The following is a 27,799-nucleotide window of genomic DNA, read 5'->3' as shown; positions in this document are numbered from 1 at the left end:
GATGCCATTGAGAGGCACAAAGGGAGGCAGCTTCCCTTGCTGCTTGGTCCGCAAGAGCATTTCCTCTTACTTCCATAGTGTCCTCATGAGTAGGGGCTTTACAGTTTAGAACTGATACTTCTTTGGGCAAGGTCATAGCTTCTTGAAGATCTCGTACTTCCTTTGCATTTCGCATAGGTGTACCCGCTGTTGTGAAAAATCCTCTTTTTCTCCCCAGATGGCCAAAATCATATGCTACTCCAGAACCATATCTGGAGTCAGTATAGATGTTAGCAGTTCTATCTCTTGCCATATGGCATGCTTCTGTTAGTGCTTTTAATTCGGCCTGCTGAGCTGATGTACCTGGGTTCAAACTTCCTTTAGCTAATACTTCGTGTGGGCTTGTGACTACCCACCCAGCTTTTCTGATACCCTTGTCAATAAAAGAGGAACCATCAGTGAACAGGATTAAATCTAGGTTCTGCAGTGGCTCTTCTTCTACTAAGCATATTTCTTACATTTCCTCAATTATTTTCACACAGTCATGCCCTTCTCCCTCCCCTCCCTTTTGTTCCTCGGGAAGCAGGAGCAAAGATGATGGGTTTACAGGACTGGCTTTGCATAAATGTAGGTTGGGAGCTTCCAAAACTGCTGTCCATCTAGCTCATGTAACTTGTGACACTGTTCATGGATAATAGAGAATGGACTGAGTGTGCACATTTAATGGTTAACTTTTAGTTCAGGACAAGCCCTGATGTTGCCATTACAGCTCGACATGTGGCTTCCATGGCTCGTAAACAACTGCCAAATGCTAGTGCCACATTGACATGTTTAGTATCCAATCGGTCTTAACTGATCACCATGTTCCTGAGCTAGTACTGCAGTAATGTAACCATCTCTTTCATTTTTTTTTATAAATGTTTTTTATTCAGTTTTCATGTTTTATATTGAACAAATTGTTAGAGAGAGAGAGAAAAAAAAGAACACGCAAAAATTAACATATTTATTTACAGGTAAGCATCTTCGTAATAATAACTGTGGCCTCCCCCCTTTAGCCGGCGTACATATTTTACATTCCCCAATATGGCCGAGGCACATGTTTATTGGCATTTATTTAGTTTGGTTTTGGGCCTTAGCTAGCCATCAAACCCCCGTAACGAACCCGTAGCCCCCCCCCCCCCCCCCCCGCCCCCACCCCGGCTACCTTCCCCCGACTATTCTTCCTCTTGTACGTTGGCCACAAACAGGTCCCGGAACAGTTGCATGAATGGCTCCCACGTTCTGTGGAAGCCGTCGTCCGACCCTCGGATGGCGAATTTGATTTTCTCCATTTGGAGAGATTCCGAGAGGTCGGACAGCCAGTCTGCAGCTCTGGGCGGTGCTGTTGACCGCCAGCCAAACAGGATTCTACGGCGGGCGATCAGGGAGGCAAAGGCAAGGGCGTCCGCCCTCCTCCCCAGGAATAGATCTGGCTGGTCTGAAACCCCGAAGACCGCCACTATCGGGCATGGCTCCACCCTCACCCCCACCACTTTGGACATATCCTCGAAGAAGGCTGTCCAATCCTCCACAAGTCTGGGGCAAGACCAGAACATGTGGGCGTGGTTGGCCGGGCCTCTTTGGCACCGTTCACATCTGTCCTCCACCTCCGGGAAGAACCTACTCATACGGTTTCTTGTTAAGTGGGCTCTATGTACCACTTTTAGTTGCGTCAGGCTGAGCCTTGCACACGTGGAGGTGGAGTTGACCCTATGCAGTGCTTCGCTCCAGAGTCCCCATCCTATCTCCATCCCCAGGTCGTCCTCCAATTTCCTTCTTGTTGCGTCCAGTACGGTGTCGTCCCTTTCTACCAGTCGGTCATACATGTCGCTACAGTTCCCTTTCTCTAGGATACTTGCATCCAGTAGGTCTTCCAGTAGTGTCTGTCGTGGCGGTTGTGGGTACGTCCTTGTCTCCTTTCGTAGGACGTTTTTGAGCTGCAGGTACCGTAGCTCGTTCCCCCCTGGCTAGCCGAAATTTCTGTCAGTTAGTCCAGTGTTGCGATCCTGTCGTCCGTGTATAGGTCCCTGACTGTCAGTGTCCCCCCGTCCTGCCTCCACCTTTTGAAGGTGGCGTTAGTCAGTGCTGGTGTGAACCTATGGTTGTTGCAGATGGGACCCTTGTCCGACATTTTGTTCAGGCCAAATTGCTGCCGCAGTTGGTTCCAGGATTGGAGGGTGGCTGTCACCACTGGGCTGCTGGAGTGTTTTTTGGGTGGGGATGGGAGTGCTGCCGTGGCGAGGGCCCGGAGGGAGGTCCCCATGCAGGAGGCCTCCTCCGCACGCACCCACTCGGCTTCTGGCTCCTGGATCCATCCCCTTACTCGCTCGGCTGTTGCCTCCCAGTAGTAGAATTGTAGATTCGGGAGGGCTAGCCCCCCCCTGGATTTTGTTTTTTGTAGGACCTTCTTTGGGATCCTAGCATTTTTACCCCCCCCATACGAACGCCATGATAAGTTTGTCCAGCGCTTTGAAGAAGGCCATGGGGATGTAGATCGGAATGGATCTAAACAGGAAGAGGAACCTGGGCAATACGTTCATTTTGATCGTCTGGACTATCCCCGCGAGGGAGAGCGGGAGTGTGTTCCATCTTTGCAGGTCCTTTTTTTACTTCCTCTGCCAGGCTGGTGAGGTTCCATTTGTGGATCCCTTTCCAGTCATGGGCTATTTGGATCCCCAGGTAGCGGAATTTATGTCGGGCTTGTTTGAACGGCAGCCCCTTTAGTGCTGCCCCCGCCCCCCTTGCTGGTGTATTGAGAAGATCTCGCTTTTGCTCATGTTGAGTTTGTAGTCCGAGAAGGCTCCAAACTCTTTCAGGAGCGCGATGATTCCGTCCATGCTGCTTTGTTGGTCCGAGATGTAGAGGAGCAGATCATCTGCATAGAGTGAGACTCTGTGCTCTCTGCCTCCCCTTCAGATCCCCCTCCAATTTTTTGCTGCCCTGAGTGCGATTGCTAGCGGTTCGATTGCTAGTGCGAACAGCAGCGGGGACAGTGGGCATCCTTGTCTGGTGCCCCTGTGCAGCTGGAAGTATTGGGAGTTGGTATTGTTGGTCCGTACACTCGCCATGGGGGCGTTGTATAGGAGCTTTACCCAAGCGGTGAACCCTGTTCCAAGCCCGAACCGCTCCAGTACCTCTATGAGGTATTTCCATTCGACTCTGTCGAAGGCCTTTTCTGGGTCCAGGGAGACGATCACCTCTTGTGTCACTCAGTAATAATAACGTCCCTTTTTCAGCAGAGACTCCAGATCAAATCCCAATTGTTCTGTTCTCTTGTAGCTGGCGTGTGGAGAAGATCATGTTCACTGTAGATCTGTCAGCCCAGAAACCGCACTGTGCTTCTGGATAAACTCAGTCTGCAAGTAGATGAATCTTTTAAACGTGACCCTAGTGAAGGAGTTCCCAATGATGCTTAGGAGTGAGATGTCACTGTAGTTGTTGTAATCTCCTCTGTCACTGCTTTTTTTTATCAGTTGTGATGATTTTAGCATCATGCACGTGGAATTGTTCCGATCTCCCAATAGAGGAGGTGGTCGTGAAGGTGTGACAGTCAATGGGACTTTGTGTTTGAGCAGTTCAGCTGGAATTTCATCCTTGATGGGCACCTTTCTGCTTGCTCAGCAATCAATGGCCTTTTCCAGCTCAAGTGATGAGGGTTCCTTGTCCAACTGAACCATGACAGGAAGCTGCAGGACAGTCAAACAGTGACTGGGAGATGTCCATCTGATGGAGTACAGCTGACAGTCATGTTCAACCCAGCGGGACATCTGTTTACATCTGTCAGGATGTCACCATTTGGGATTTCAGGGGCACAACTTTGGTGATGGTCAGACCCAGAACCCTCTTCTTCCCATCACACACAGCACATTGATTTCTGTTATCACAGGCAGTTTGGAATTACTGGTGTTGGCTGTCCAGTGTTTATTTATACAATCGCTCCGTCTTTTACACATCTGTCTTGGCTACTTTCAGTGATGCAGTGTTCTCGGTGTTGGGTTGATGTTGTGTGGTGAATTTAACATGGTAATTCACACTGTATCATTGTAAGCGCAGTAGCGTTATCCGACCACTAGGGGGAGTAGCTCTGGGAATACTCAGGAGCTTGTACAGGGCTCCACCCTTGGCTCCGCCCACGACTCCTTCCCCTTGTGCTGCTGTATAAATACCCTTGTCCAGAGTCAGCCTGCAGTTCACCGAGAGCTCATCAACGGGTAACAGGCTGGCTCTGTAGTAAGTAGATTAAAGCCTATATTCATATCGGAAAACACATGTCTGGTGACTTGATGGTTCCATCATGTTGTACATCAGGTCGGCTTTGTTTTTTTGCTTCAATGACAGATGTAATCTCTGCTGAGTGGGTCTCAAACCAGTCTTTGTTGTGGGTTTCATCTTTACCATGGAATCCTGTAGGATCTTTACAGTGCAGAAGGAGGCCATTTGGCCCATCGAGTCTGCACCGACCCTCTCAAAGAGCACTCTACCTTGGCCCACTCCCCTTCTCTATCCCCTAACCCTGGCTACTGCTGTGTGAGAAATGATTGAACTCAGTGACTTCCAACTTTCATCAATGTTGATTGATGAAGTTTTTATTGATGTGCCTGTGAAATATTTCACAGTTTAGTTTAATGCTCTTTGATAATGTAATTTCACAATGGACATGTTACGGTGAAGAATGTGTGAGTCAGTAACAATTGTCAGCAAGGATTAATCAGCACTTTCTAATTGGAGTTGTTAATTAGTAGAACCTGTCAAACTCTGAATTGTAGATTTTGGATCAAACATCAATTTAGGACGATCCTGTTAAGAGTTCTTGAATGAAGGAGAATATCACACATGATACTTTGAAAATGGACATCGCAGCGCAGCCCGAGAATCAGTGACATCTGAAAATATTAAACTGCAGCCAGTTCTAGGGTTTGTTAATATCAACAGAATCAAACCAGATATTGTCAGACCATCAATCCTGGATGTGATTAACAGCAGCATAAACACCAAAATTCAACTCTTGCAGTCACTTGCCAACTTGCTGATGTCTCAGCTCATATCGTGACTGAGTGAATCCCTTCCCACAGTGTCGATGGTCGGTCTTGTCCCTTTGTGAATTTGTTGGTGCGCACTGAAGGTGGACGGCTTCCCGAGCGTCTTTCCAATGAAACTGCAGCTGAACGGCTTCTCCATAGTAACTTCGCTGGTGTCTGAGCAGACTGGATGATTGAGTAAATCCCTTCCCGCACACTGAGGAGATAAATGGTCTCTCCCTGGGGTGTGAACACAATTGTGTATACTGAGATGAAAATGTGAACCTCATTCCACAAGGCATGCAGCTGAATGCTCTGGTCTCAGAGTGAATTCATGGTGTAACATGAGTCGAGCTGGCTTAGTGAATCCCTTCCCACTCACAATAGGTAAAAGGTCTCTCCTCAGTATGAACTCACTGGTGTAACATGAGACTGGCTGACTGAGTGAATCTCTTCCCACACACAGAACAGGTGAACAGCCTCTCCCCAGTGTGAATCCGCTGATGTGTACAAAGGTTGGATAACTGAGTGAATCCTTTCCCACAATTGTAGCAAGTGAATGGCCTTTCTCCAGTGTGAACTCGCTGATGTTCAGTGATGGCGGAAGAACAAGTGAATCCCTTCCCACAAGTGTAGCAGGTGGACGGTCGCTCCCCAGTGTGAGTGTATTGATGTACTGTGAGGGAAGAGGAATGCCTGAACTTTCTTTCACAGGAAGTGCAGCTGAATGGTTTGTCTTCTGCATGGATTCGCTAGTGTAACAGGAGGCCAGCTGATTGAGTAAATCCTTTCCCACATTCAGAGCAGGTGAATGGTCTCTCTCTTGTGTGAATACGTCGGTGAGTTTCCAGCAGGCATCGATAATCGAATCCCTTCCCACATTCCCCACATTTCCATGTCTTCATGATCCAGGTGTCCTTGTATCTCTCTAGTTCAGGCAACCAGTTGAAGCCTTGTCCACACAGAATACATGGATGTTTCCTCCTCCACGCGAATGGTGCAGGCTGTATTTTTGGTCCAAGCACTTTGCACAGTAAGTGTACTGGAACATTGTCACTCAGATGTGTCTGTGTCTCTGTGCTTTTCCAGTCACACTGCTGTTTAAACTGTTCTCCCACAGATAGAACAGACAAACATTTCTCCTTCCACATTCAAAGGCCATTGATTAACAGCTACTGATGAAGCCATTAACTCTGCCAAATGCTGTTGTAATATTTGAGTTTCCAGTCTTTGAATCCTCCCCTTTAATACCCTGTAAAAGGAGTTTACAAAATCCATCACTGTCAGTCCAGGATAGAAATTCTGAACAGACAATTCTAGTTTCTCTGGAACATTTTTCCCTCTCTTGTTCCCCCAAAGCTGTAAATCCCCGTCCCACACACTCTCCCTCCTCCCTGGGCTGAAATCCAAACCCATCTCACCATCTCTTTCCTCCACTCCCAGTTTTCTCCCTCCCTCTCCTCTGCCTGGGTTCAGTTCTCCAGCTCCTGTCTGCAGACTGACAATAAAACCAATGGGTCTTATTGGGGGTTTGGGGCCTCCAGCGGGTGTTTGTGAATCCTCCCCGCCCACCTGCCAGGGTTTCCTTCCTTCCCAGAGTCCTCATTGATTTGGGTGCAAAGTGTAAGCTCTTAATTATTATCCCCCCCCCCCCCCCATCCTGTGATGTGAACCACCCTCCAGTGTGTGAAGCAGGATGGTGCCCGTTAACCTGGGCCTGTTCCCGGGAGGGAGGGAGAAGCTCCACAGCTGCAAACCAGGGAGCTGACAATGATGGTGAACACAGTAAGAAGTCTTACAACATCAGGTTAAAGTCCAACAGGTTTGTTTCGAATCACTAGCTTTTTGAGTACTGCTCCTTCATCAGGTGAATGAAGAATTAAATTCCAGAAATATATACAAAGTCAAAAACGCAAGTCGATACTTTGAATGCGAGTCTTTGCAGTGTAATGGCTTCTTCGCAGCCTTCAACACGTTATCGATGAAGACGAACATCTTGAGAAGGTAATCCCTACACCCCCACAACTTGCCTTCAAACAACCGCGCAACCTCAAAGCATTGTTTACAGCAAACTCCCCAGCCTTCAGAACAACAACCACACCACACAACCCTGCCATGGCAATCTCTGCAAGACGCGCCAGATCATCGACATGGGTACCACCATTACACATGAGAACACCACCCACCAGGTACGCGGTACATACTCGTCCGACTCGGCCATCGTTGTCTACCTCATACACTGCAGGAAAGGATGTCCCGCGGCGTGGTACATTGGCGAGACCATGCAGACGCTGCGACAACAGATGAACGGACATCGCGCAACAGTCGCCAGACAAGAATGTTCCCTTCCAGTTGGGAAACACTTCAGCAGTCAAGGGCATTCATCCTCTGATCTTCGCGTAAGTGTTCTACAAGGCGACCTTCAAGATGTGCGACAACGCAGAATCACCGAGCAGAAATTTATAGCCAAGTTCCGCACACAAGTGCAGCCTCAACTGGGACATTGGATTCATGTTGCATTACATTCACCCCCCCACCATCTGACCTGGGTTTGCAAAATCCTAACCAACTGTTCTGGCTTGAGACAATTCACACCTCTTTAACCTGTGATTATCCCTCTCTCCAGTGGCTCTGTCTGGACCTGTAGACTTAGTTATCTGCAAAGACTCACATTCAAAGTATGGACTTGCATTTTTGACTTTATTTCTGAAAGCTACCTCTTCATTCACCTGAGGAAGGAGCAATGCTCCGAAAGCTAGTGATTTGAAACAACCCTGTTGGACTTTGACCTGGTGTTGTGAGATTTCTTACTGTGCTCATCCCAGTCCAACGCCGGTCTCCACATGATGATTGTGAAGTGTTTGCTCCAGCTCACAATGCCCAGGCAGTGATTAACAGCAGCTCCAGACCAATAAGGCGAGGGGGCGGGACTGGAGGACCGATTGGGAGCGGTGATCCTCCAAGCAATCAGAGTGAATGAGGGGAGTGGCTGATCCCGGATCTCCCTCATTGGCTGAGAATCTACATCATTTTGATTTCTTCCCATTGGCCACGTGGGTGCAGATTCCACAACCTCATTTCCTGCCCGAGGTGTTAGCCAATGGAAACATTTGGAGGACCGGATGGATTCAGTCCTCCAGCCAATCAGACTGTGTGAATGACGATTGAGCTTCACACAGAGTGAAACTTATTCCGGAGTCAAACTTTTGAGTTTGCACTTTCTTTCCACTTCAGTGGACTTTAAAAAAAAAGTCCATTGACCCTTCTACATAACTGTTACAAGGAACAACAAACGTTAACCCGGTTTCTCTCGCCACAGATGTGGCACAGTATTGAGCACTGCTGCCTCACAGTGCCAGTGACTATCAATTCTGGCCTTGGATGACTGTGTGGAGTTTGTGCATTCTCCCCGTGTCCACATGGGTTCCCTCCGGGTGATCCAGTTTTCTCCCATGTGCAGGTTTGGTGGATTGACTATGCTAAATTGGCCCTGCTAAATTGCCCCTTAGTGCCCAATGATGAAGTGGGGTTACGGGGAGAGGGCAGGGGAAGTGCACCTGGGTGGGGTGCTCTTTTGTAGGGTAAGTGCAAACCCGATAGGCCGAATAGCCTCCTTCTGCACTGGAGGGGTTCTATGATGCTGCCTGACCTGTTGAGTTTACCTCGCATCATCTGTTTTTACTCTACATTAAACACATTTTTAATCCACTGATATTTATTGAACCACTGTACCATCAACTACTAGGAGCAGTGTGTTGATGTTTCAGCTACTTTGTAGTAATTTTCTCTCTCACAGTCTGATCTGATGGGACTGTCTGGTGGTATTTCCTTTGTGGGTACAAACCCAACACTTACTTATATTCAATTTTTCAGCATAAAGATATGACATAAAAAGGTATGAGAATGCGGTTCCCTGGTAGTTCATTTTTCTACTATCGAGTGGCCATTAAGGCTAAATAGTCCAGAGAGTCCAAAAATTATAATGAAGAACTTCATCCTGAGTTCTCGTCTGCGTTGGAGACTATCTTCTTGCAATCGGATAGATGTATCCAACTGGAACGTCCTTCAAGCTTGACCGAAGTTGGTGTCGTCAGTAGTACCAGGAAAGGTCCACTCCAGCATTGTCCTAGTTTCTTTCTGTCCCAATTTTTCACCAATACGTAATCTCCGGGTTTGATTACTGGATATCGAAGGACGGCTGTCCCTGTTGTCCCCAGGAGATGCGCCTGTTTCACCTGTGAGTGGAGAAACTTCAGAGAAAGTGTTAATTGCTTTAAATAGTTCTGCATTTGTTCACCCATCACATGGAGGTCGACGCCCTCCAGGGGTTTTTTGTTGGCATCCCAGGGAGTCCTCCTTGGCCGACCATAGACTATCTCTGCAGCTGACAGTCCAGTCCGCGAATGTGGAATCACCCCCATGTGAAACAGCGCCAAGGGTAATACCTTTAGCCAATTTAATCCAGTTTCTTCAGTCAATTTAGATCATTTTTCTTTTGAAGTCCCATTGGCTCTTTCCATCATTCCTGCTGCCTGCGGGTGATCCGCGCAGTGCAATTGCTGTTTGATTGCGAGTGCTTCGCACAGTTCAGTATTAATTCGAGCCACAAAATGTGGTCTGTTGTCTGAGCTCACCATTTTGGGTACCCCAAAGCGAGGAATAACTTCTATTAACAACGACTTCACCACTGTATGCGCAGTACAATTTGTGGTGTGAAAGGCTTCAACCCATTTACTAAACACATTGATTAATACTAAACAATATTTGTAACACTGTCATTTTGGTAATTCAATAAAATCAAGCTGTATACAAGCAAAAGCGCCATCTGGCAAGGGAGTGGTTCCTGGAGGGCATTTAATACCTTTACCCTTATTATGTTTAAAGAAAATGAGGTATCGATCCAGCCACGTTTGCGCTGCTGTATTCAAATCTGGGTGCCACCATGTTTTCAGGAGCAGCTGTATCATTCCCTCCTTGCCAAGATGGGTACAAGAATGCAAATAATCAACAAGTACTGGCAATAAAGAATCCGGAATACAAACTTGAGCAACTGGAGTAAGCCAGAGGTCCCGTGTCAAGGAGTGCGAACACCTCATTGACTTCCATATTGTTCGCTCAGAATCAGAGGCGTCCCTCTGTAAACTTTGAACTTCAGTTATCTCTGGCATGTCCTTCGTTCCTAATGCAGGTACCTGGTTTAGAGCCTGATTAGCCCACTGGGAACAATTAAAGAGGTTGATGAAGCTGCAGCTTTAGCAGCTGAATCAGCACAGGCATTCCCTAATTGAACAGGAGTGTCCCCCTTCGTGTGCGCAACACATTTAATAATTGCCAATTGACGGGGAAGCTGAACAGCATCAAGGAGATTTTTAACCCAAATTGCGTTTATTTTTTAATAAACAATTTTATTGAGGTAGTTTTTGGCTTTGTAAACAGTTACATACATCAACAGAAAGCAAGCAACAAAGGCAAAAATGTGCAAACATCCACGTACTTTCAATACTTCAATCGTAACATACTGCACAAGCCTCTCCCACTGGTACTACCCGCCATTTTATCCCTCCTACTCTACTCGCCCCCCCCCCCCCCCCCCCCACCCACCCCCTGCTGACGCTCACTCTCCCGCAAAGTCGTCAATAAATGGTTGCCATCTCCGGGCGAACCCCTATACAGATCCCCTGAAGGTGAACTTAATTTTTTCCATACCCAGGAAACTCAACATGTCCGCAAGCCACAACTCAGTCTTCGGGGGCTTTGGGTCCCTCCACGCCAATAGTATTCGTCGTCGGGCTATCAGGGACGCAAAGGCCAAAACATCGGCCTCTTTCTCCCCCTGGACTCCCAGGTCTTCCGAAACCCCAAAAATTGCCACCCCTGGACCCATCGTCACCTTTGTTTTTAGCACCCGGGACATGACGCCCGCAAATCCCTCCCAGTACCCCCTAAGCTTAGGGCATGCCCAAAACGTGAACGTGGTTCGCTGGTCCTCCCGCGCACCTAGCGCATTTGTTCTCTATCCCAAAGAATTTGCTCATCCGAGCCACCGTCATGTGGGCCTGGTGAACGACCTTAAATTGAATCAGCCCGAGCCTGGCACATGTCGCGGTCGAATTTACCCTACTCAGGGCCTCTGCTCACAGCCCGTCCTCCATTTCCCCGCCTAGCTCCTCCTCCCATTTAAGTTTCAGTTCCTCGGTCTGGGATCCTTCCTCCCTCATGAGAACCCAAATTGCGTTTTGAATGGGAGCCCCCGTAGAGGTGAGAAAGCCTCGTTGTTGCCAGAGACGGCCAAAATCGTGGTCACGTCAAAGGCATACCTGGAATCGGTGTAAATGTTTACACTTTTGTCAGTGGCCAAAATACATGCTCAAGTAAGGGCAAATAGCTCGGCTTTTTGTGCAGAGACGGGGGTCTGGAAGGCTGTTGCTTCCCGAACGTCAGTGTCCGTAACCACGCCATAACCCGACTGTGAGACTCCAGTGAGAGAATTGGAGGAAATGCCCATCAACATTAAAAAATTAGTTCTGGATGTTCCAGAGGGCGATCAGTTAAATCTGGGTGTGGTGCGGTAAGGAAGTGGTTCCTAAGCAAGCAGTCGTGCGGTGCGTCATTAAGGTTATCGGGGGGCTGATCGAGGAACACAGCAGAATTTAAGGTTGAACAATAATAAAAAGAAAGGTAGGGGTTCTGCAGCAGTGAAACCTCATAACGGCTCAAGTGAGCTTGAGTCAAATGTTGGGTTTGCTGAGACGTTAGGAGAAACGCCATTTTGACGGTCTTCCTATCTTAGGAACTGGAAGAATCGGGGTGTTACAGGGCGATTGACATGGTATCAAAATTCCCTGAAGGAACGATTGAATCATGACCGAGACTCCCTCTTCAGCCTCGGGGGGTAATGGATACTGTGAAATGCAGGGTAAGGGCATATCAGGCTTGACTTTAATAACGACAGGAGGTACAGTAGTGAGACCAACTTCATGTTTGGAAGCGGGACCATAAGTCCGCGGGGACTTCCGAAATTGGAGTTTGGGCTGATCGATGGTGATGTAATGTGCCGGTGATACAAAATGGCTGTGAAAAGTATTCTGAAGTGCCGTTGGGGAAGGTTTGCTTTGCTGTAAGGATCAGCATGTCGGCGTAATGCGGCTGCCAGAAATCCCAAGGATTTGGCACTGTAGCCTTCATTGACAGTAAGGGTCACGTGGGATGATACGAGTCCGGACTGATGCCACAGGCCATGGGGTACCTCAACAAGAAAGGCAGAACTTTCCTTTCCTTCTGCCATGCCGACAAAGTAAACACGTTGCAGAGACCCTAGGGCTTCTTGGTAAATGCTCTCCAATTTAGCTGAGCATCCCGTATGATCGTAGCATAGACTCACATGTGGATGAGGAATATTTAAGGGAGGTGGAAAGTGGGAGGGATCAAAATCAATCGACCACCACTGTGGGGCAGTGAAAAGTGGAAAGTTCCAAAGTTGGGCTTGTGGGATAGGTGAGATGGCTGTGCCATTATCGAGGCAAACTATCTCCACCTGTAAGGAACACAGCAAGTCAGCCCTGCGAGGTTAACGCCGAGGACCCGGGTAACCGTGAAAGGAATGCAACATTCCCGGCCCTCGGCTTCGTAAGTGAGTAAACAGCACCTTCCCCCATAAAACCAGCAAATTCCACATGGTTATCAGAAAGGGGAAATCTATGCTTCAGAACTAATGTCCAATCCAATGTAGAATAAGTAGCACCCGTGTCAATCAAAAAGGAGATGGGCACGCCTTCTATGTAAATCATAGCTGTGGGCCCGTCAGAGTGGTCTGCTGAAAGGACCGGAAAGTTCGATCGGGCTAGTCAATAGGGGTTAGAGGCAGTGAAGGGTGTCTGCCGACAGGGTGAAATCTACCTTGTCGTCGGGGTGATGGGCAATCCCTAGCGTAGTGGCCTGGCCGTGGACAGTTGAAGCAAGTGACATTGTATTTTGCTGGAGGACGGCGCGGAGGAGCCCTGTCGAAATCCTCCGTGTGTGCAGTAGGAGCCTGCGGACGGTAACCGAATTCAGGAGGATCAGCGCAGTCTGGACGATAGTAACGCAAATCTGTCTGAGAGTTTTGACCTTTAGGATGTCTTCTTTGAGAGGGACGTTGGACAAATTCGGATTTAATTCTCGGCATATTGTCTTAATAACGGGTCTCCTGGTTGCGGCCGTTGCTCCAGTAATAAGAAACAGCTCGTTTCATTTGAGATTTTGAATTATTAGACCAGTCCATATTATTAATTTTAATACTGGATGCTACCCGGTCAGGCAATACCTGCATTAGTAGAGCGTTAAATTGGGGAGACTGATTTCCTGCATTGAAAGCAAGGTCACCAGAGTAAAAAGAGTGTATACGCTGCAGAAGCAGTCAAAAAAGTCTGGACCATCTTCCTTAGAAGTAGGGGTACACTCCAGAAGCTTGGCGATATCAAGGGATTTACGGAGAGCCCGTTTTGGAGCCGGGAACATTAAGGTATGCTGATCGTCCTCAGTTTGGTCTGCGGCGCTGAAGGCAGTCCACGTGTCACCATGAAGTCCTAATTAATTTTTCCACTTCTCCCCTATTTCAGGGGGAAGTGATGAATGAATCAGTGAATGTTGATCACGTGCAGTAGCATTGTACATGGTAGGACCGTCGTCTCAAACATTCAATGGGTCAGTTTTGCAGGAGGGACACTGGGACATGATTAAACAAAGCTCCTGGGGTTTAAAAGCCTGCCAAACCTCTATGAATGGCTCATCATTGTCGCCCGCATGTGGGTTGATGACGCTCCTAATGGGATAATTTGTGGGAGGAGGTGGTGGCAGGAAAGGCTCCTCCTCCGTAGGTTGAAGTGACAAATCACGAAGAGCTTGATTGACAGAGGTGAAAGGCTGTTCCATATTTAGGAGTTGAGTTTGCGAACGAGTGGGTGATGCGACGGGAGATGTCGCAGCGGGAATTTCATTGGCGGAGGGTCCGTAAGGGGGAGGCTGTACTTGGGGCGGTTGCACTGACGGAGCGGGGAGGCTGGACATAGGGGAGGTCTAGGGGTCAACTCCTCCTCTTCCCCAGTGTCGCCTGAAAAGGGAAACATTGGCATGCCAGAGCAACTGGAAGGATCCTCCGTTCGTTTAACCAGTGGGCTAGCCCAACTTGCCTAGTGGTAGGAGGTCTCTTATTGCCGAATTGCTGTTTAGTGTTTTCATGTTTTCTATCCCAAAGCTCAGATTCCAATTTTAAAGTTTCCCAATTTTTTACTTTACCGTCCACACACTCATCAATCCCTTTTCTGTGGGCGTTATCCCTCCAACTCATCAAGAGTGATTGCTCGTGGCGTTTAGTGGACTGTTTCTTTCATTCTGAAATTAAGCTTTCCATTTGAAGGCTGTGTTTTTTTCCCCAAATCACTTTTTCTGCAGCAATGCAGTTGTCAAAGTTCCAAGTGCCAGCTAGTGACCAGATATCGTTACCTAATTTATTGTTCAGAGCTGATGATCTACGAAAATTACATTCTTGAGAAGGGGTTTCTGAACACAAAGAACAGAGGAGAATTGCCCCCAATCTTGTCTAAAGTTTGTCCCATAACGTCAGTGTATTATGCACCTGGCAAAAAATGTTTCAAACAATTCCTTTTTGCAAAATCATATCACAGGGTCCCTGTAAATGGGCTGGAATTGTTATCAGGAGAAAGAGACCCAAATGAACATGGTTCAACCCTGAATGTGAGGAACAGTAAAATCCAATCACTGTGGTTACTTGTGGCCTCGTTGGTGTCTCAGCAGGTTGGATGAAATGGTGAATCCCTTCCCACACTGAGAGCAGGTGAATGGCTTCCCCCCAGTGTGAACTCGCTGGTGTGACTGCAGGGCAGATAACTGAGTGAATCCCTTCCCACACTTGGCGCAGGTGAATGGCCTCTCCCCAGTGTGAATTCTCTGGTGCCTCTGCAGGTCAGATAAAGTGGTGAATCCCTTCCCACACTCCGAGCAGGTGAATGGCCTCTCCCCAGTGTGAATTTGCTGATGATGTATAGTGAGATTCGATGACTGTCTGAACCCAGCCCCACAGTGCAAGCACCTAAACGGTCTCTCATCAGTGTGAACACGTTGATGACTCATCAGATCCCCAGAACTTTTATAGGACTTCCCACAGTCTGGACATTGGAATGGTCTCTCATCAGTGTGAATTCGCTGGTGATTCCGCAGGTTGGATGACTGAGTGAATCCCTTCCCACACTCGGAGCAGGTGAATGGTCTCTCCCCAGTGTGAACTCGCTGGTGTGTGGAGAGAGCAGATGGCCACGTGAATCCCTTCCCACACTCGGAGCAGGTAAATGGCCTCTCCCCAGTGTGAATTCGCTGATGTACAGTGAGATGAGATAATCGTCTGAACCCAATCCCGCAGGGAGAGCACCTAAACTGCTTCTCATTAGTGTGAACACGTTGATGGCTCATCAGTGCCCTAGAACTTTTATAGCTCTTCACACAGTCTGGACATTGAAACGGTCTCTCATCAGTGTGAACCCGCTGGTGACTCAGCAGGTGGGATGACTTAGTAAATCCCTTCCCACACTTGGAGCAGGTGAATGGTCTCTCCCCAGTGTGACTACGTCGATGAATTTCCAGCTGGGATGGGGAAATGAATCCTTTCCCACAGTCCGCACATTTCCACGGTTTCTCCTCAGTGTGACTGCATTTGTGCCTCGTGAAGCCTGATCGAGTGAATCCTCGTCCACACACAGAACACGTGTGTTTCTCCCCACTGTGAACAATGCTCTTTCCTACATGTTCAAAGTACGATCATATTCAGGATATGATAAATTGAGGACTCTGTCAGATCCTGATGTGATGCTTGGTTTGAGTTTCCTGACTTTGAAGTCTCCCCTTCGAACACCCTGATTTGAAAACAGAAAATAGGGAGTGAGAGAGAACCCACAAAAACACAAGGCTGGTTGTGAAATTGAGCTGAATGAATCTGGCCATTTGTGGGGCCGGCACTGGGAAAAAGTGACCATGGAAACGGCTGGATTGTCAGAAAAACCCAACTGGCCTCTTTGTGAGGAGAGAGAAAGAGGTGAAGAGGGATTTTGTATATCTACAAGACATATTAAGAGAGTAGTTGGCAAAGCAAATTCAATCTTGAGCTTCATAAACAGTAATATTGATCCTGAAAATATGGACCTGGTGGCACAGTGATTAGCACTGCTGCCTCACAGCGCCAGGGACCTGGGTTCAATTCCGGCCTGGTGACTGTGTGGAGTTTGCACTTTCTCCCGTGTCTGCGTGGGTTTCCACCCGGTGCTCAGGTATCCTCCAAAGAAGGGAAAGTTAGGTGGATGGCCTTGATAAATTGCCCCATAATGTCCAGGGATGTGCAGGTTAGGTGGAGCTATGGGGTTACAGGGTCAGAGTGTGGGCCGAGGCAGGGTGCCCTTTCAGAGAAACAGTGCAGACTTGATGGGCTGAATGGCCTCCTTCTGCTCTGCAGGAATTCTACGGTTCTAATTCTATTCTATGAATCTTTATAAAGCTCTGTCAATCACTCTTCAGGAAGAATGGAAGGTTCTTGGAGAAGGTGCAGAGGGGATTTACCAGAATGGTTCCAGCAAAGGAGGTTGAGGGGAGATTTGATTCAGGTCCACAAGATTATGGCAGGTTTCCATCGGGTGGACAAAGAAACTCTGTTTCCATTCACTGATCGTACAAGCAGTCGGGACACAGATTTAAAGTTTTGGGTAAAACCTGGATTGAACTATACAAGATCCTGAGGGGTCTTGACAGGGCGGATGTGGAGAGGATGTTTCCTCTTGTGGGAGAATCTAGAACGAGGGGGTCACTGTTGCAAAATAAGGGGGTCACCCATTTCAGATGGGGATAAGGATTTTTATTTCTCTTGAGGGCTGAAAGACTTTCGAACTCCCGTCCTTAAAAGGCAGTGGGAGCAGAGTCCTTGAATATTTTTAAGGCAGAGCTGGATAGATTCTTGATGGGCAAGGGGGTGAAAGGTCATCAGGAGAGGCAGGAATGTGGAGTTGAGGTTAGAATGAGATCAGCCGCAATCTTATTGAATGCTGAGCAGGCTCGAGGGGCTGAGTGGCCTGATCCTAGCTTGTATGTAAAAGGTACAGGAGATATGAGGTGATATGAGATATGTTTTTACCACAGCGAGCGGCAATGACCTGAAATTTGCCGCCTAGGAGGGAGTTTGAAAATAGATACGATTCATTTGATTTCAAAAGGAAATTGGATGGACATCCGAGGGAAATAACCTGTGAGGATACAGGGAGAGAGCAGGAGCATGGACTGATGGATTGCTCCAGAGAGCTAGCAGGGATTCAATGGCCGAATACCATTCTCTGTGCCATCATGTCTGACTCTTTTGTGTAATTTAACCCCGGGGGGGTTCAGATATCACTCAGGTAAATCTGTGCTACACTCCCTCCGAGGCAATTCTCCTCCTTCCTCAGGTTTGTTGCCCAGAACTGAACACAGTTCTCCAGGTTTGGTTATAACCAGGTGTTTGTGAATCACGAGGGCTTTTCCAGTCACACTGAGACCTGAAATCTTTCCCTCACAGACAGAACAGACAAACCTTTTACCTTCCACACCCAGATGCTGCTGAAATTCAGGTTCTGATGAATCGTAGTGACTGTCAGATCGCGATGTGACGTTTGGTTTGAGTTTCCCGTCTGTTCAACCTCCACTTCCAGTATCCTGTAAATTTACAGAAACCTCACTGTCAGTTAGGATAGAAATTCACAACAATCTCTCCTCACCAACTTTGATTAAATGTATTCTTGGAGGTTTGATCACATGACCTGCCCCCCATCCTCCAGCCATTAATTGGTCAACACATCCATCCTTGTGACACACTGCCTTCCTCGGCCAATTGGGAAGCAAAAGGACTCATTACCTTACAGGACAGTGATTGACTGTCAGCCAACAACCTTTATCCCATTTTCAATATTTTATATCCACTGAAGAGAATATTCAAAGAAATTACATTAAAATCTTCTTTCCTGTCCTAATGAATTCCCCAAAGACCCCAAAATTGTTTTAAACATTCCTAATGATTTCCCAGACATGAATCTCGCCAAGACAGGGTAAATTTTGAATTCATTTTAATGTCTACTGAACACCCTGAAACCATCATCAATGTTGCAAAGCCCCATCTGGTTCACGCATGTCCTTCAGTGAAAATAATTCTTTATCCTTACCTGGTCTGGCCTACATGTGACTCCAATCCAGAGTCAGCTGGCTGACCCTTCAAATGCTCTCTGAGATGCACTCAGTTCAAGGGCAATTAGGGTGGGCAGTGAATGCTGGCCCAGCCAGCGACACCCACATCCCGTGAATGAATAGAAAAGAAAATCTGCCATCCTTGCCTGGTCTGGCGACACGATTCCAAACCACAGCAATGTGGTTTGATTCTTTAAATGCCCTCAGAGATGGCCGAGCAAGCCGCTCGGTTTAAGGGAAATTAGGGATGGGCAAATAATGTTGGCCCAGCCAGTGACTCCCACAAATGAAGAAATAAAATCCTGGAGATTCCAGAGTCAGTCAATCCGGGAGAGTTGGTATCCGGTCCGGGCTCGCAGCGGCATGCGCCCTACGGCACCTTGTCCTCTGTAAAGATGGCGGCCGGTAACCCGGGCCTGTCACCGCTCAGCTCTCACTCTGTTCGGTGCTGTTTAAGACGGGACCGTTAACATTTTACTCGGGAGTTGAAGCCTCCACGGGGTTATTTATGAAGTCTCCCGGCTCACTCCGCAGCTTCTATTGCTCCCCGGCCACCCACCGGCTCCAATCCTGAAGTCGCTCGATTGTTTCTATCCCACTCCTTGCACCATCAGCGACAACCTGAACCGCGCATGCGCTGGGCACAGCCCAAACGGTGCATGCCCCATTCACAGCCGGACTCTGCGCATGTGCGCGGAAGTTCTGTGATGTGGATCGAGCACATTCTCAGCTGTAACGCATGTTGGGTACTAATTCCACCATTGAAATAGATATTATTGATAGAAATTTATGCTTTGCTAACCGATTACAATTGGTACCGTTGGGCCAGGGAACAAATGTATTAATAAATTAATACAGCAACTAAAGAGCACAGGCCCTTCCACCAGTCTGTCCTGGGTGTGATTGACAACAGACCAAACACGGACAGTGAGTTGTTAACGGGTTGGGTCTGAGCAGGTTCAGGTGAATTGATTTTTGTCTTCCGGGACCAGAACAGTTAAACTACCCCTCGTCAATAACAATGTGCTGAAATTTGATCAAATGGTTTGGGCTTTTAAAGTTGGAGTGTTAACCAGTGGGAAAACTAAGGAAATCCCTTTGCACACGTGAAATGCGAGTGATCTCCCTCTGAACTACTCCTGAACTGCACATTAGATTAATAATGACGAACTCATATTTATTCTCATCCAGTGGAAACACCTTCCACTTGTCTATCATAGCCAAACCTTTTCATAATCTTACAGGATCAGGTCATCCTTCATTCCCTTTTCCAGAGAAAAGGTTATGCCATGTATAATCTTTTCTTGCTGTGGTATAACCTGCCAGTCCAGGCATAATTCAAATATCTTTTCCTGCATCTTCTCCAGTCCTTCTAGATCTATTTTACAACATGGAGACTTTAACTAATCTGAGCAGCACATACTCTCCGTTGTCCCCAAAATGCCTGTATGTTGCAGTATTTTAGTCATTTTACTGTCAGCTGAATGTAAGATGGGACAGAATAAGATCCAATGAGCCAGTCTGTAACACTGCAGAACATCTACAAACCTGCCTCTTCCCCCTTACTGCTAACAGTTGACTTTTTCATTCTTAACTTGTCAGCTATGTTTAAGAATAATGTGTCAGAGAAAGACTGGATGTCAGCTTGGTGACACCAGGCCAGACTAAATTTTAGTTCATAGGATTGTTGAGCTAATTTCTCCATATCATAAGATGCCACTGACAGTTCCTGAATTGTCAAAACAACAGAAGGAATTTATATTTACCCTCTGTTCATCTTAAAAGAGTTGATTCTGCTGCTACTGTCACTGATAATCACACCCAGAACTGAACTATCTTAATTCTGACAATTGGGGTTTATTTCAAATCTCTGTAACTGAGCTGGGCTAGAGTTTAATATCCAGTTGTTTGTGAAATAAATCAGCTTTGTCTCAAACACACAGTGTCAAGTCCTTGATTTCTCTTGGAGGAAAGGAAATTAATTGATGGCCACGTGCCACCAGGCCATACCAGTCAGTTTTTAAGACAGAGATATATTGGTTCTTGATTAATAAGGGGCTCTCAGGTGTCATGGGGGGAAGGCCAGGAGAAAGGGGATGAGAAACATATCAGCCATGATCGAATGGCAGAGCAAACATGATGGGCTGAATGGCCTAATTCTGCTTCTCTAACAGGAGTGGACAGAGTAGATTCATAAAGAACGTTCCCAATGGTGGGGGAGTCCAGACCCAGACGGGTCATAGTTTGAGGATATGGGGTAAAACTTTTAAGACTGAGGTGAGGAGAAATGTTTTCGCCCAGAGAGTGATGAGCCTGTGGAATTCATTACCACAGAAGTTCGTTGAGGACAAAACATTGTGCAATTTGAAGAAGGAGTTAGATACAGCTCTTGGGACTAACGGGATTAAAGGACATGTATGGGTCTGTGGTGCAATGGATAGTGTGTTGGACTTCTACTTAATGGCAAGTAAGGAAGTCAAAGGTTGTGGGTTCAAATCCCACCAGAGGCACTGGTTGGTGTGGCACAGTGGTCAGCACTGCTGTCTCACAGTGCCAGGGACTCCTGTTCAATTTCAACTTTGGGTGGCTGTCGGTGTGAAGTTTGCACCTTCTCCCCACGTCTACGTGGGTTCTGCCGGGTGCTCCGGTTTTCTTCCACAGTCTAAAGATGTGCAGGTTAAGTGGACTGGCCATGGTAAATTGCCCTTCAGTGTGCAGTGGGTTAGCGGGGACAAGGGCAGGGTAATGGACCTCGGCAGGATAATCTTTCAAAGGGTCGGTGCAGACTCGATCGGCTGAATGGCTGCCTTCTGCATAGGCAGCTATGAGACGGTTCAGGGTATTGAACTCGAATATCAGCCATGATAATAATGAATGGCGGAGCAGGCTCGAATGGCCGACTCCTGCTTCTATTTTCTATGTAGGCCAGACTGGCACATTTTCTTCTCTCAAGGGCATTATGAAATGAAATGAAATGAAAGTCGCTTATTGTCATGAGTAGGCTTCAATGAAGTTACTGTGAAAAGCCCCTAGTCGCCACATTCCGGCGCCTGTCCGGGGAGGCTGGTACGGGAATCGAACCGTGCTGCTGGCCTGCTTGAAAAGCCAGCGATTTAGCCGAGTGAGCTAAACCAGCCCTGAACCAGATGGATTTTTACAACAATTGACAATGTTTTCATGGTCACTATTAGACTTATAATTGCAGATTTATATTTAAATGAAATGTCCCCATCTTCCATTGTGGGATTCGTACCCCAGTTCCCAGAGTTCCCAGAGAATTACCAGAATTACTGGATTACTAGATTACTAGTCATGTGATATTACCACTATGTCACTGCCTCACCGAGTGATGCAGTGTATATTACACACATTTTTAATCCAGTAATATATATGTGTACATGGCCAGCAGCCTATATGATCCTTTTCAGGTCTCTTTGCCCTGCACAGGAATTAGTGAACATGGATCTGTTCATCAGCATGAATTGTCATTCAGAAGAATTGGGACGGTGTATATTAGGCACAGCAGAGAGAATGGAGGGAGTGTGTGTGAGATGGAGATATACAGGTTTTGGGGATGCGAAAGGAAGGAATATTCCATAGAAACCAGCACTATGTATTGTGAATATCTATCCTGAATCAAAAGAGAAAATGGTGGATAATCTCAGCAGGTCTGGCAGCATCTGTTAAATCAGGGGCTGGTTTAGCTCACTCGGCTAAATCGCTGGCTTTTAAAGCAGACCAAGCAGGCCAGCGGCACGGTTCGATTCCCGTACCAGCCTCCCCGGACAGGCGCCGGAATGTGGCGACTAGGGGCTTTTCACAGTAACTTCATTGAAGCCTACTCGTGACAATAAGCGATTTTCATTTCATTTCATTTCATCTGTAGGGAGAGAAAAGAGCTAATGTTTCGAGTCCGATGACTCTTTGTTAAAGCTTTGACTACGGCACGGAGGACTGACCTCATTAACACTAGGCCCTGTATGCTTTATCCGCTGCCAGTGTTTATGTAGTTACATTGTATATCTTGTGTTGCCCTATTATGTATTTTCTTTTATTCCCTTTTCTTCCCATGCACTTAATGATCTGTTGAGCTGCTCACAGAAAAATACTTTTCACTGTACCTCAGTACACATGACAATAAACAAATCCAATCCAATATGCATACTTACAGCTTCTTACATTACAGTGAATATGTTTCAAAAGTAGAAATGTACATTTGTTCTAATACTCTGCAAACTAGGAGAAACCCCTGTCTCTGGATCTGTAAAGCATTGTCTTGCATTTTTGACTTTGTCTATATATATGTTTCTAGAACATACCTTTTCATTCACCTGAGGAAGGAGCAGTGCCATTGATTTGAAACAAACCTTTAACCTGGCGTTATCAGACTTCTATCTGTCGGGTGATTCTGAAAGGTTTGCTCCAATTCAGGAGGCGGGGCTGGAGGACTTACCGAGAGCGGCTGGTCCTCCAGCCAATCAGAGTGAATGGGAGGCGGGGCAAAGCCGGGGCTCTCGCTCCCTCCGCATGCGCCCGGCCACACGGGCCTGTTTCAAGGAAAAGCCCGAGCAGCTTTCGCCGGTTCAACTGCCGTTTCCGAGTTTCGTATTCGGGGCTTGGGCTACACGGAGTGTTTATGAAGCCGCCGGCTTCATCTCTCCCTCATCACTCACCGAACGGGATCTGCCCAGCGGAAGATTTCCACCCAACCGCCTGAATCGTCAGTTGTCATCGACACTGCGCATGCTCCAATCACGTGGGAGACCGGGCTTAGCCCCGCCCCTCATTCACTCCGATTGGTTGGAGGACCAGCCGTAACGTTCTGTCCTCCAGGCCCGGTCCGCTCTCCTATTGGTCCAGAGATGCCGTCAATCACTCACGGGGCATTGTGAGCTGGAGCATGCGCAGTGCCGAGCCTTCAGTGAAACCCGGTGGAGGTTCCAAACCCCAATAAGAAGTTTCCGGACCCGGGTTTGCATCGAGCGGGGGGACAGCTGCGGCCTGCTCCCGGTGACAGGCCTGAGTTAACGGCCGCCGTCTTTATAGAGGCTGCAAACCCGCAGGGGGCAAAACATCAGAGATAGAGTTTGTTGTGAAACCAATGGGATATTGTAAAACAGGAGGTCAGGGTTACAGTCAACAACAACAACAACTTCTATTTATATAACACCTTTAACATCATAAATCATCCCAGTCAACTTCACAGGAACATTATAAAACAAAGTGAGACACCCAGACACAAAAGGAGATATTAGGGCAGGTGACCAAAAACTTGGTCAAAGAGGTGAGATTTAAAGAGTCTGAAAGAGGTCAGTGAGGTGGAGACGGGGAGGTTTAGGGAGGGAATTCAGTGCTTGGGGCCGAGGGAACTTAAAACCATGGCGGGGTAATTAGAATCGGGGGTATACAAGAGTCCAGGATCAGAGCTGTGCAGATATCTCGGGGTTGTGGAGCTGGAGGAGATGATGGTGAGAGGAGGCCATGGAGGGATTTGAAAACAAGGGTGAGAATTGACTGGGAGCGAATGCAAGTCTCGGAGCACAGGGATCATAAGGGAATGGAACTGGATGTGAATTAAGACATGGGTAGCAGACTTTTGGATGGCTTTAAGTTTACAGAGGTAGCATGTGGGAGAGCAGCCAGGTTTGTTGAATCGGGAAGTGACAATGTTAAATTGCCTCAGTATCTAAAAAGGTTTGGGGAGGGGGGGGGGGGGGGGGGGTTAAGGGGATAGGGTGGAAGTATGGGCTTAGCTAGGGTGCTCTTTCCAAGGGCTGGTACAGACTCAATGGGCTGAATAGCCTCCTTCTGCACTGTAAATTCTATGAGGTCAGAAACTCATACTGGATCAAGTTAAACATTAAACCAAGTTTACAAAGAGACTGGATAAGTCTCAAACTGTTGCCAGGGAGAAGGATGGAGTCGGTATATCAGGAATGGAGATTGGAGCAGGGACCGAACAGTGGATTCAGTCTTCTCCATATTTGATTGAAGTTATTTAGTCAGCAGGAAGAGAACCAGAATGGGCCCTAAGTCTGATATCCGGTATAACTTAGTTTGAGATGGAGAGGAAGAACGAAGGAAACCCTGGAAGATTTGGGGAAACGACCTTTGCGATTGCTCATCAAATCTCCACAGAGTCAGTTCTGGACACAAGGTTAACATCTGTTATTCTGTCTGCTCAGTCAGGGTGATTCAGATTAATGTCTGTCACAAGTCATGAATGAAGTGATTTATGAAACATACATAGAACATATCTGACCTTTAATTATATAAAGGATACAGAAATAATTATCTAATACTTTATTTGGATTTCAGCCCCAGGGAGGAGGGGAGGTGTGATTTACAAATTTGGGGAAAGAGAGAAAAAAATGTTCCCCAGAAACTGGAATTATCTGTTCTGAATTTCTAACCTGGACTGATAGTGTGGCCTTTGTAAACTCCTCTTGCAGGGCATTCGGAGAGGATTTTCAGACAGGAAACAAATCAAACATCAGATTAAGATCTGACAGTGTCACTTAATTGATCAGGACCTAAATAACCTGAGACTATGAATGTAGAAATTGTGTATGTGGGAACTGTGGGAAAGTATTTCAAACATCAGTGTGACTGGAAAAGCACCGAGACACACACACACCCGAGTGAGTGTGTTCCAGTGAACTGACTGGGGAAAGAGCTTTAACCAGTTACAGCCTGAAAAAACACCACACTATTCACGAAGGGAAGAAACCATACACGTGTTCTGTGTGAGGATCATGCTTCACTTGATTATCGAAAGAGGAAACGCTCAAATGCACTGACTCCATGGAAATACCGTGGAAACGTTGAGATTGTGGAAATTGGGTTCAACAGTTGAATAGAATCGAGCCAAAGGCGCAAAAGGTAAGTATCAGAGACAGGATGAGCTCTGAGAGAGCATGATGGGTGACAACAGGAAAAGAGAGAAAGTTGTGAGTTCAGAATTTGGACAAGAAAGGTCTTTGAGGCAGTTTTACTGAGTGGTTTAGTGGAAGAGGAGCTGTAGAATCAGCTGATCGGATTGTTTCAATGGCCGAGGTTTTCCAGTCCTTCCTGCTGGTTGGATCTTCCAGCCTCACAGATCTCTCAGTCTGCTGTTTCGGTTCATTGGTTGTTTCATTGGATTCGCTGTTGGTCTCTTGGGGTCTGTGGAAGAACTTCCGGAGCCTCATTCGCCTGATGAATTTCCTGGAGTGGAGAAACTACATCTTCGCACCCTTCGACACGTCATCGATGGCCAAGGCCATCCCTACACCCCTCCTGCCTTCAAACAATCGCACAACCTCAGACGATTGTTTGCAGCAACACAGCCTTTAGAAGAACAGCGACCACAATACCACACAACCCTGCCATGGCAACCTCTGCAAGTCGTGCCAGATCATCAACATAGGGATCACCATTGCATGTAAGAACTCCACGCACCAGGTATGTGGTACATACTTGTGCGACTTGGCCAACGTTGTCTACCTCATATGCTGCAGGAAAGGATGTCCCAAAGCGATGTATATTGGGGAGACCATGCAGACGCTGCAACAACGGACATCGTGCGACAATGGGCAGGCAGGAATGTTCCGTTCCAGTCGGGGAACACTTCAGCAGTCAAGGGCATTCAGCCTCTGATCTTCGGGTAAGCGAAGGTGACCTTCAGGACACGCCACAACGCAGAATCACTGAGCAGAAACTGAGAGCCAAGTTCCGCACACGAGTACGGCCTCAACCGGGACCATGGATTCATGTTGCATTACATTCACCTTCACCCCCCCCCCAACATCTGACTTGGTTTGCAAAATCGTGCCAACTGTCCTGGCTTGAGACAATTCAAACCTCTTTAACCTGTGATTATCTCTCTCTCCATTTGCACCATCTCCTGCAAAGACTCGCATTCAAAATACCATCTTGCATCATTGAATTTTTCTGTATATATGTTTGTGTAAACTACCTCTTCATTCATCTGAGGAAGGAACTGCGCTCTGAAAGCTAATGATTCTAAACAAACCTTTGGGATTAACCTGGTGTTGTCAGACTTCTTACTGTGCTCACCCTAGTCGAATGGCAGCATCTCAACATCGTAAATGAGAAACATTAAATGCTTCTGCCGTTTCGAATCAGACACCTTTTGCACGTTAGGTGAATGTGATAAATGCTACACTACAGAAACAGCTGGCAGTGCAGTACCAATGGATCTGTGCAACATTCAACTCACAGCCTTGCTGCAGCTTTCAATGGTTCAGCTGGGAGGCCAGGTCACTGATCACATGAAGACAGCTGTTCCTTTAAAACAGATGTCTCAACTTGTAAGACCATAAGATATCAAACTTATATTGAACTTTAGCATTTGTTCAGTTAATATCTAATGGAACAATGCTCTCTGTTCAATCATTAGTACATCATTCTTATCTTCCTCCAGAATATTTTACTCATATTTGTTTCATTATTTAATGTTGAACCTCAGTATATTTATTTGTATATATGACTTCATTTTGAATTGAATAGATCTCGAGTCTTCACTCTGAATAACTCTGAATATACACCATTTAATTGCAAACATGACTGACCAAGAAGAGAAAGTGTATCACTGGGTAACAGAAATCTGATGAATCTTTGTTCAGTTCGACCACAGTCAGCTTTTAAACAAAGTCAAATATAGTTAAATGGAAGTGAATTGAGAATTATGTGTTGCTTATATTTGACCCCTCTGTTTTGGTGTGAAACATTCTGCAGCCTAAATACTGTTCATGTATAAGAAAGGAGGGGTGACAGCAAATCCGCACTGAGCCTGGATTTCCTCATCTCCCTGAGAGGCTTTTCCTGTTTCTCCATCATTAAGGCCGAATCTTTCAAAAATGTGGTTCAGTTAAATCTGCCATTTCCTCTAATTGAATTACGTATCGTTTGTGACTATATATATGAGCATACATTACTATTAGGTATGTTTTGGATGGCGATTAACATGTTAATCTGTGTCTACAAAGTCATTAAATTCTTTTGTGAACTGAACAAACTGCCAAGATATGCACTTTGTTTTTTTCATGTATGGAATGATCTCTCTGGACTGTACGCAGAACAATACTTTTCGCTGTACCTCGGTACACGTGACAATAAATCAAATCCAATCAAAGAGACAGTTCCTTACTAATCTTCAGATTGAACAATGAGCCGCCTTAAAAATTATTCATTCATGGGAGGTGGGGGTCACTGGCTGGACCAGCATTTGAAATGAAAAATGAAATGAAAATCGCTTATTGTCACGAGTAGGCTTCAAAATGAAGTTACAGTACTGTGAAAAGCCCCTAGTCGCCACATTCTGGCGCCTGTTTGGGGAGGCAGTTACGGGAATCGAACCATGCTGCTGGCCTGCTTCCAAAGCCAGCGATTTAGCCTTGTGCTAAACAGCCCCTACTGCTCATTCCAAATGCCCTTGAACTGCGTGGCTTTTGAGGCTATTTCAGCGGGCACTAACAAATCAACCACAACATTGCCGTGGATCTGGAGTCACG

At 46.8% G+C, this 27,799-nt stretch overlaps 1 long non-coding RNA gene across 1 annotated transcript; it reads right to left on the bottom strand.

Moving 5' to 3' along the window:
• Positions 1–8,736: 8,736 nt before the first annotated feature.
• On the bottom strand, positions 8,737–17,686 carry LOC119961339. Its single transcript, XR_005459643.1, has 2 exons — positions 17,645–17,686; positions 8,737–9,286 (listed from the first exon to the last, which is right to left on the bottom strand). It is a non-coding gene; the product is annotated as an uncharacterized LOC119961339 (long non-coding RNA).
• Positions 17,687–27,799: the final 10,113 nt, after the last annotated feature.

This window comes from Scyliorhinus canicula, unplaced genomic scaffold (genome assembly GCF_902713615.1).
Source record: "Scyliorhinus canicula unplaced genomic scaffold, sScyCan1.1, whole genome shotgun sequence".
NCBI lineage: Eukaryota > Metazoa > Chordata > Chondrichthyes > Carcharhiniformes > Scyliorhinidae > Scyliorhinus > Scyliorhinus canicula.
Note: the sequence above shows the minus strand (reverse complement) of the source record. Positions and strands in the feature narration are given on the sequence as shown.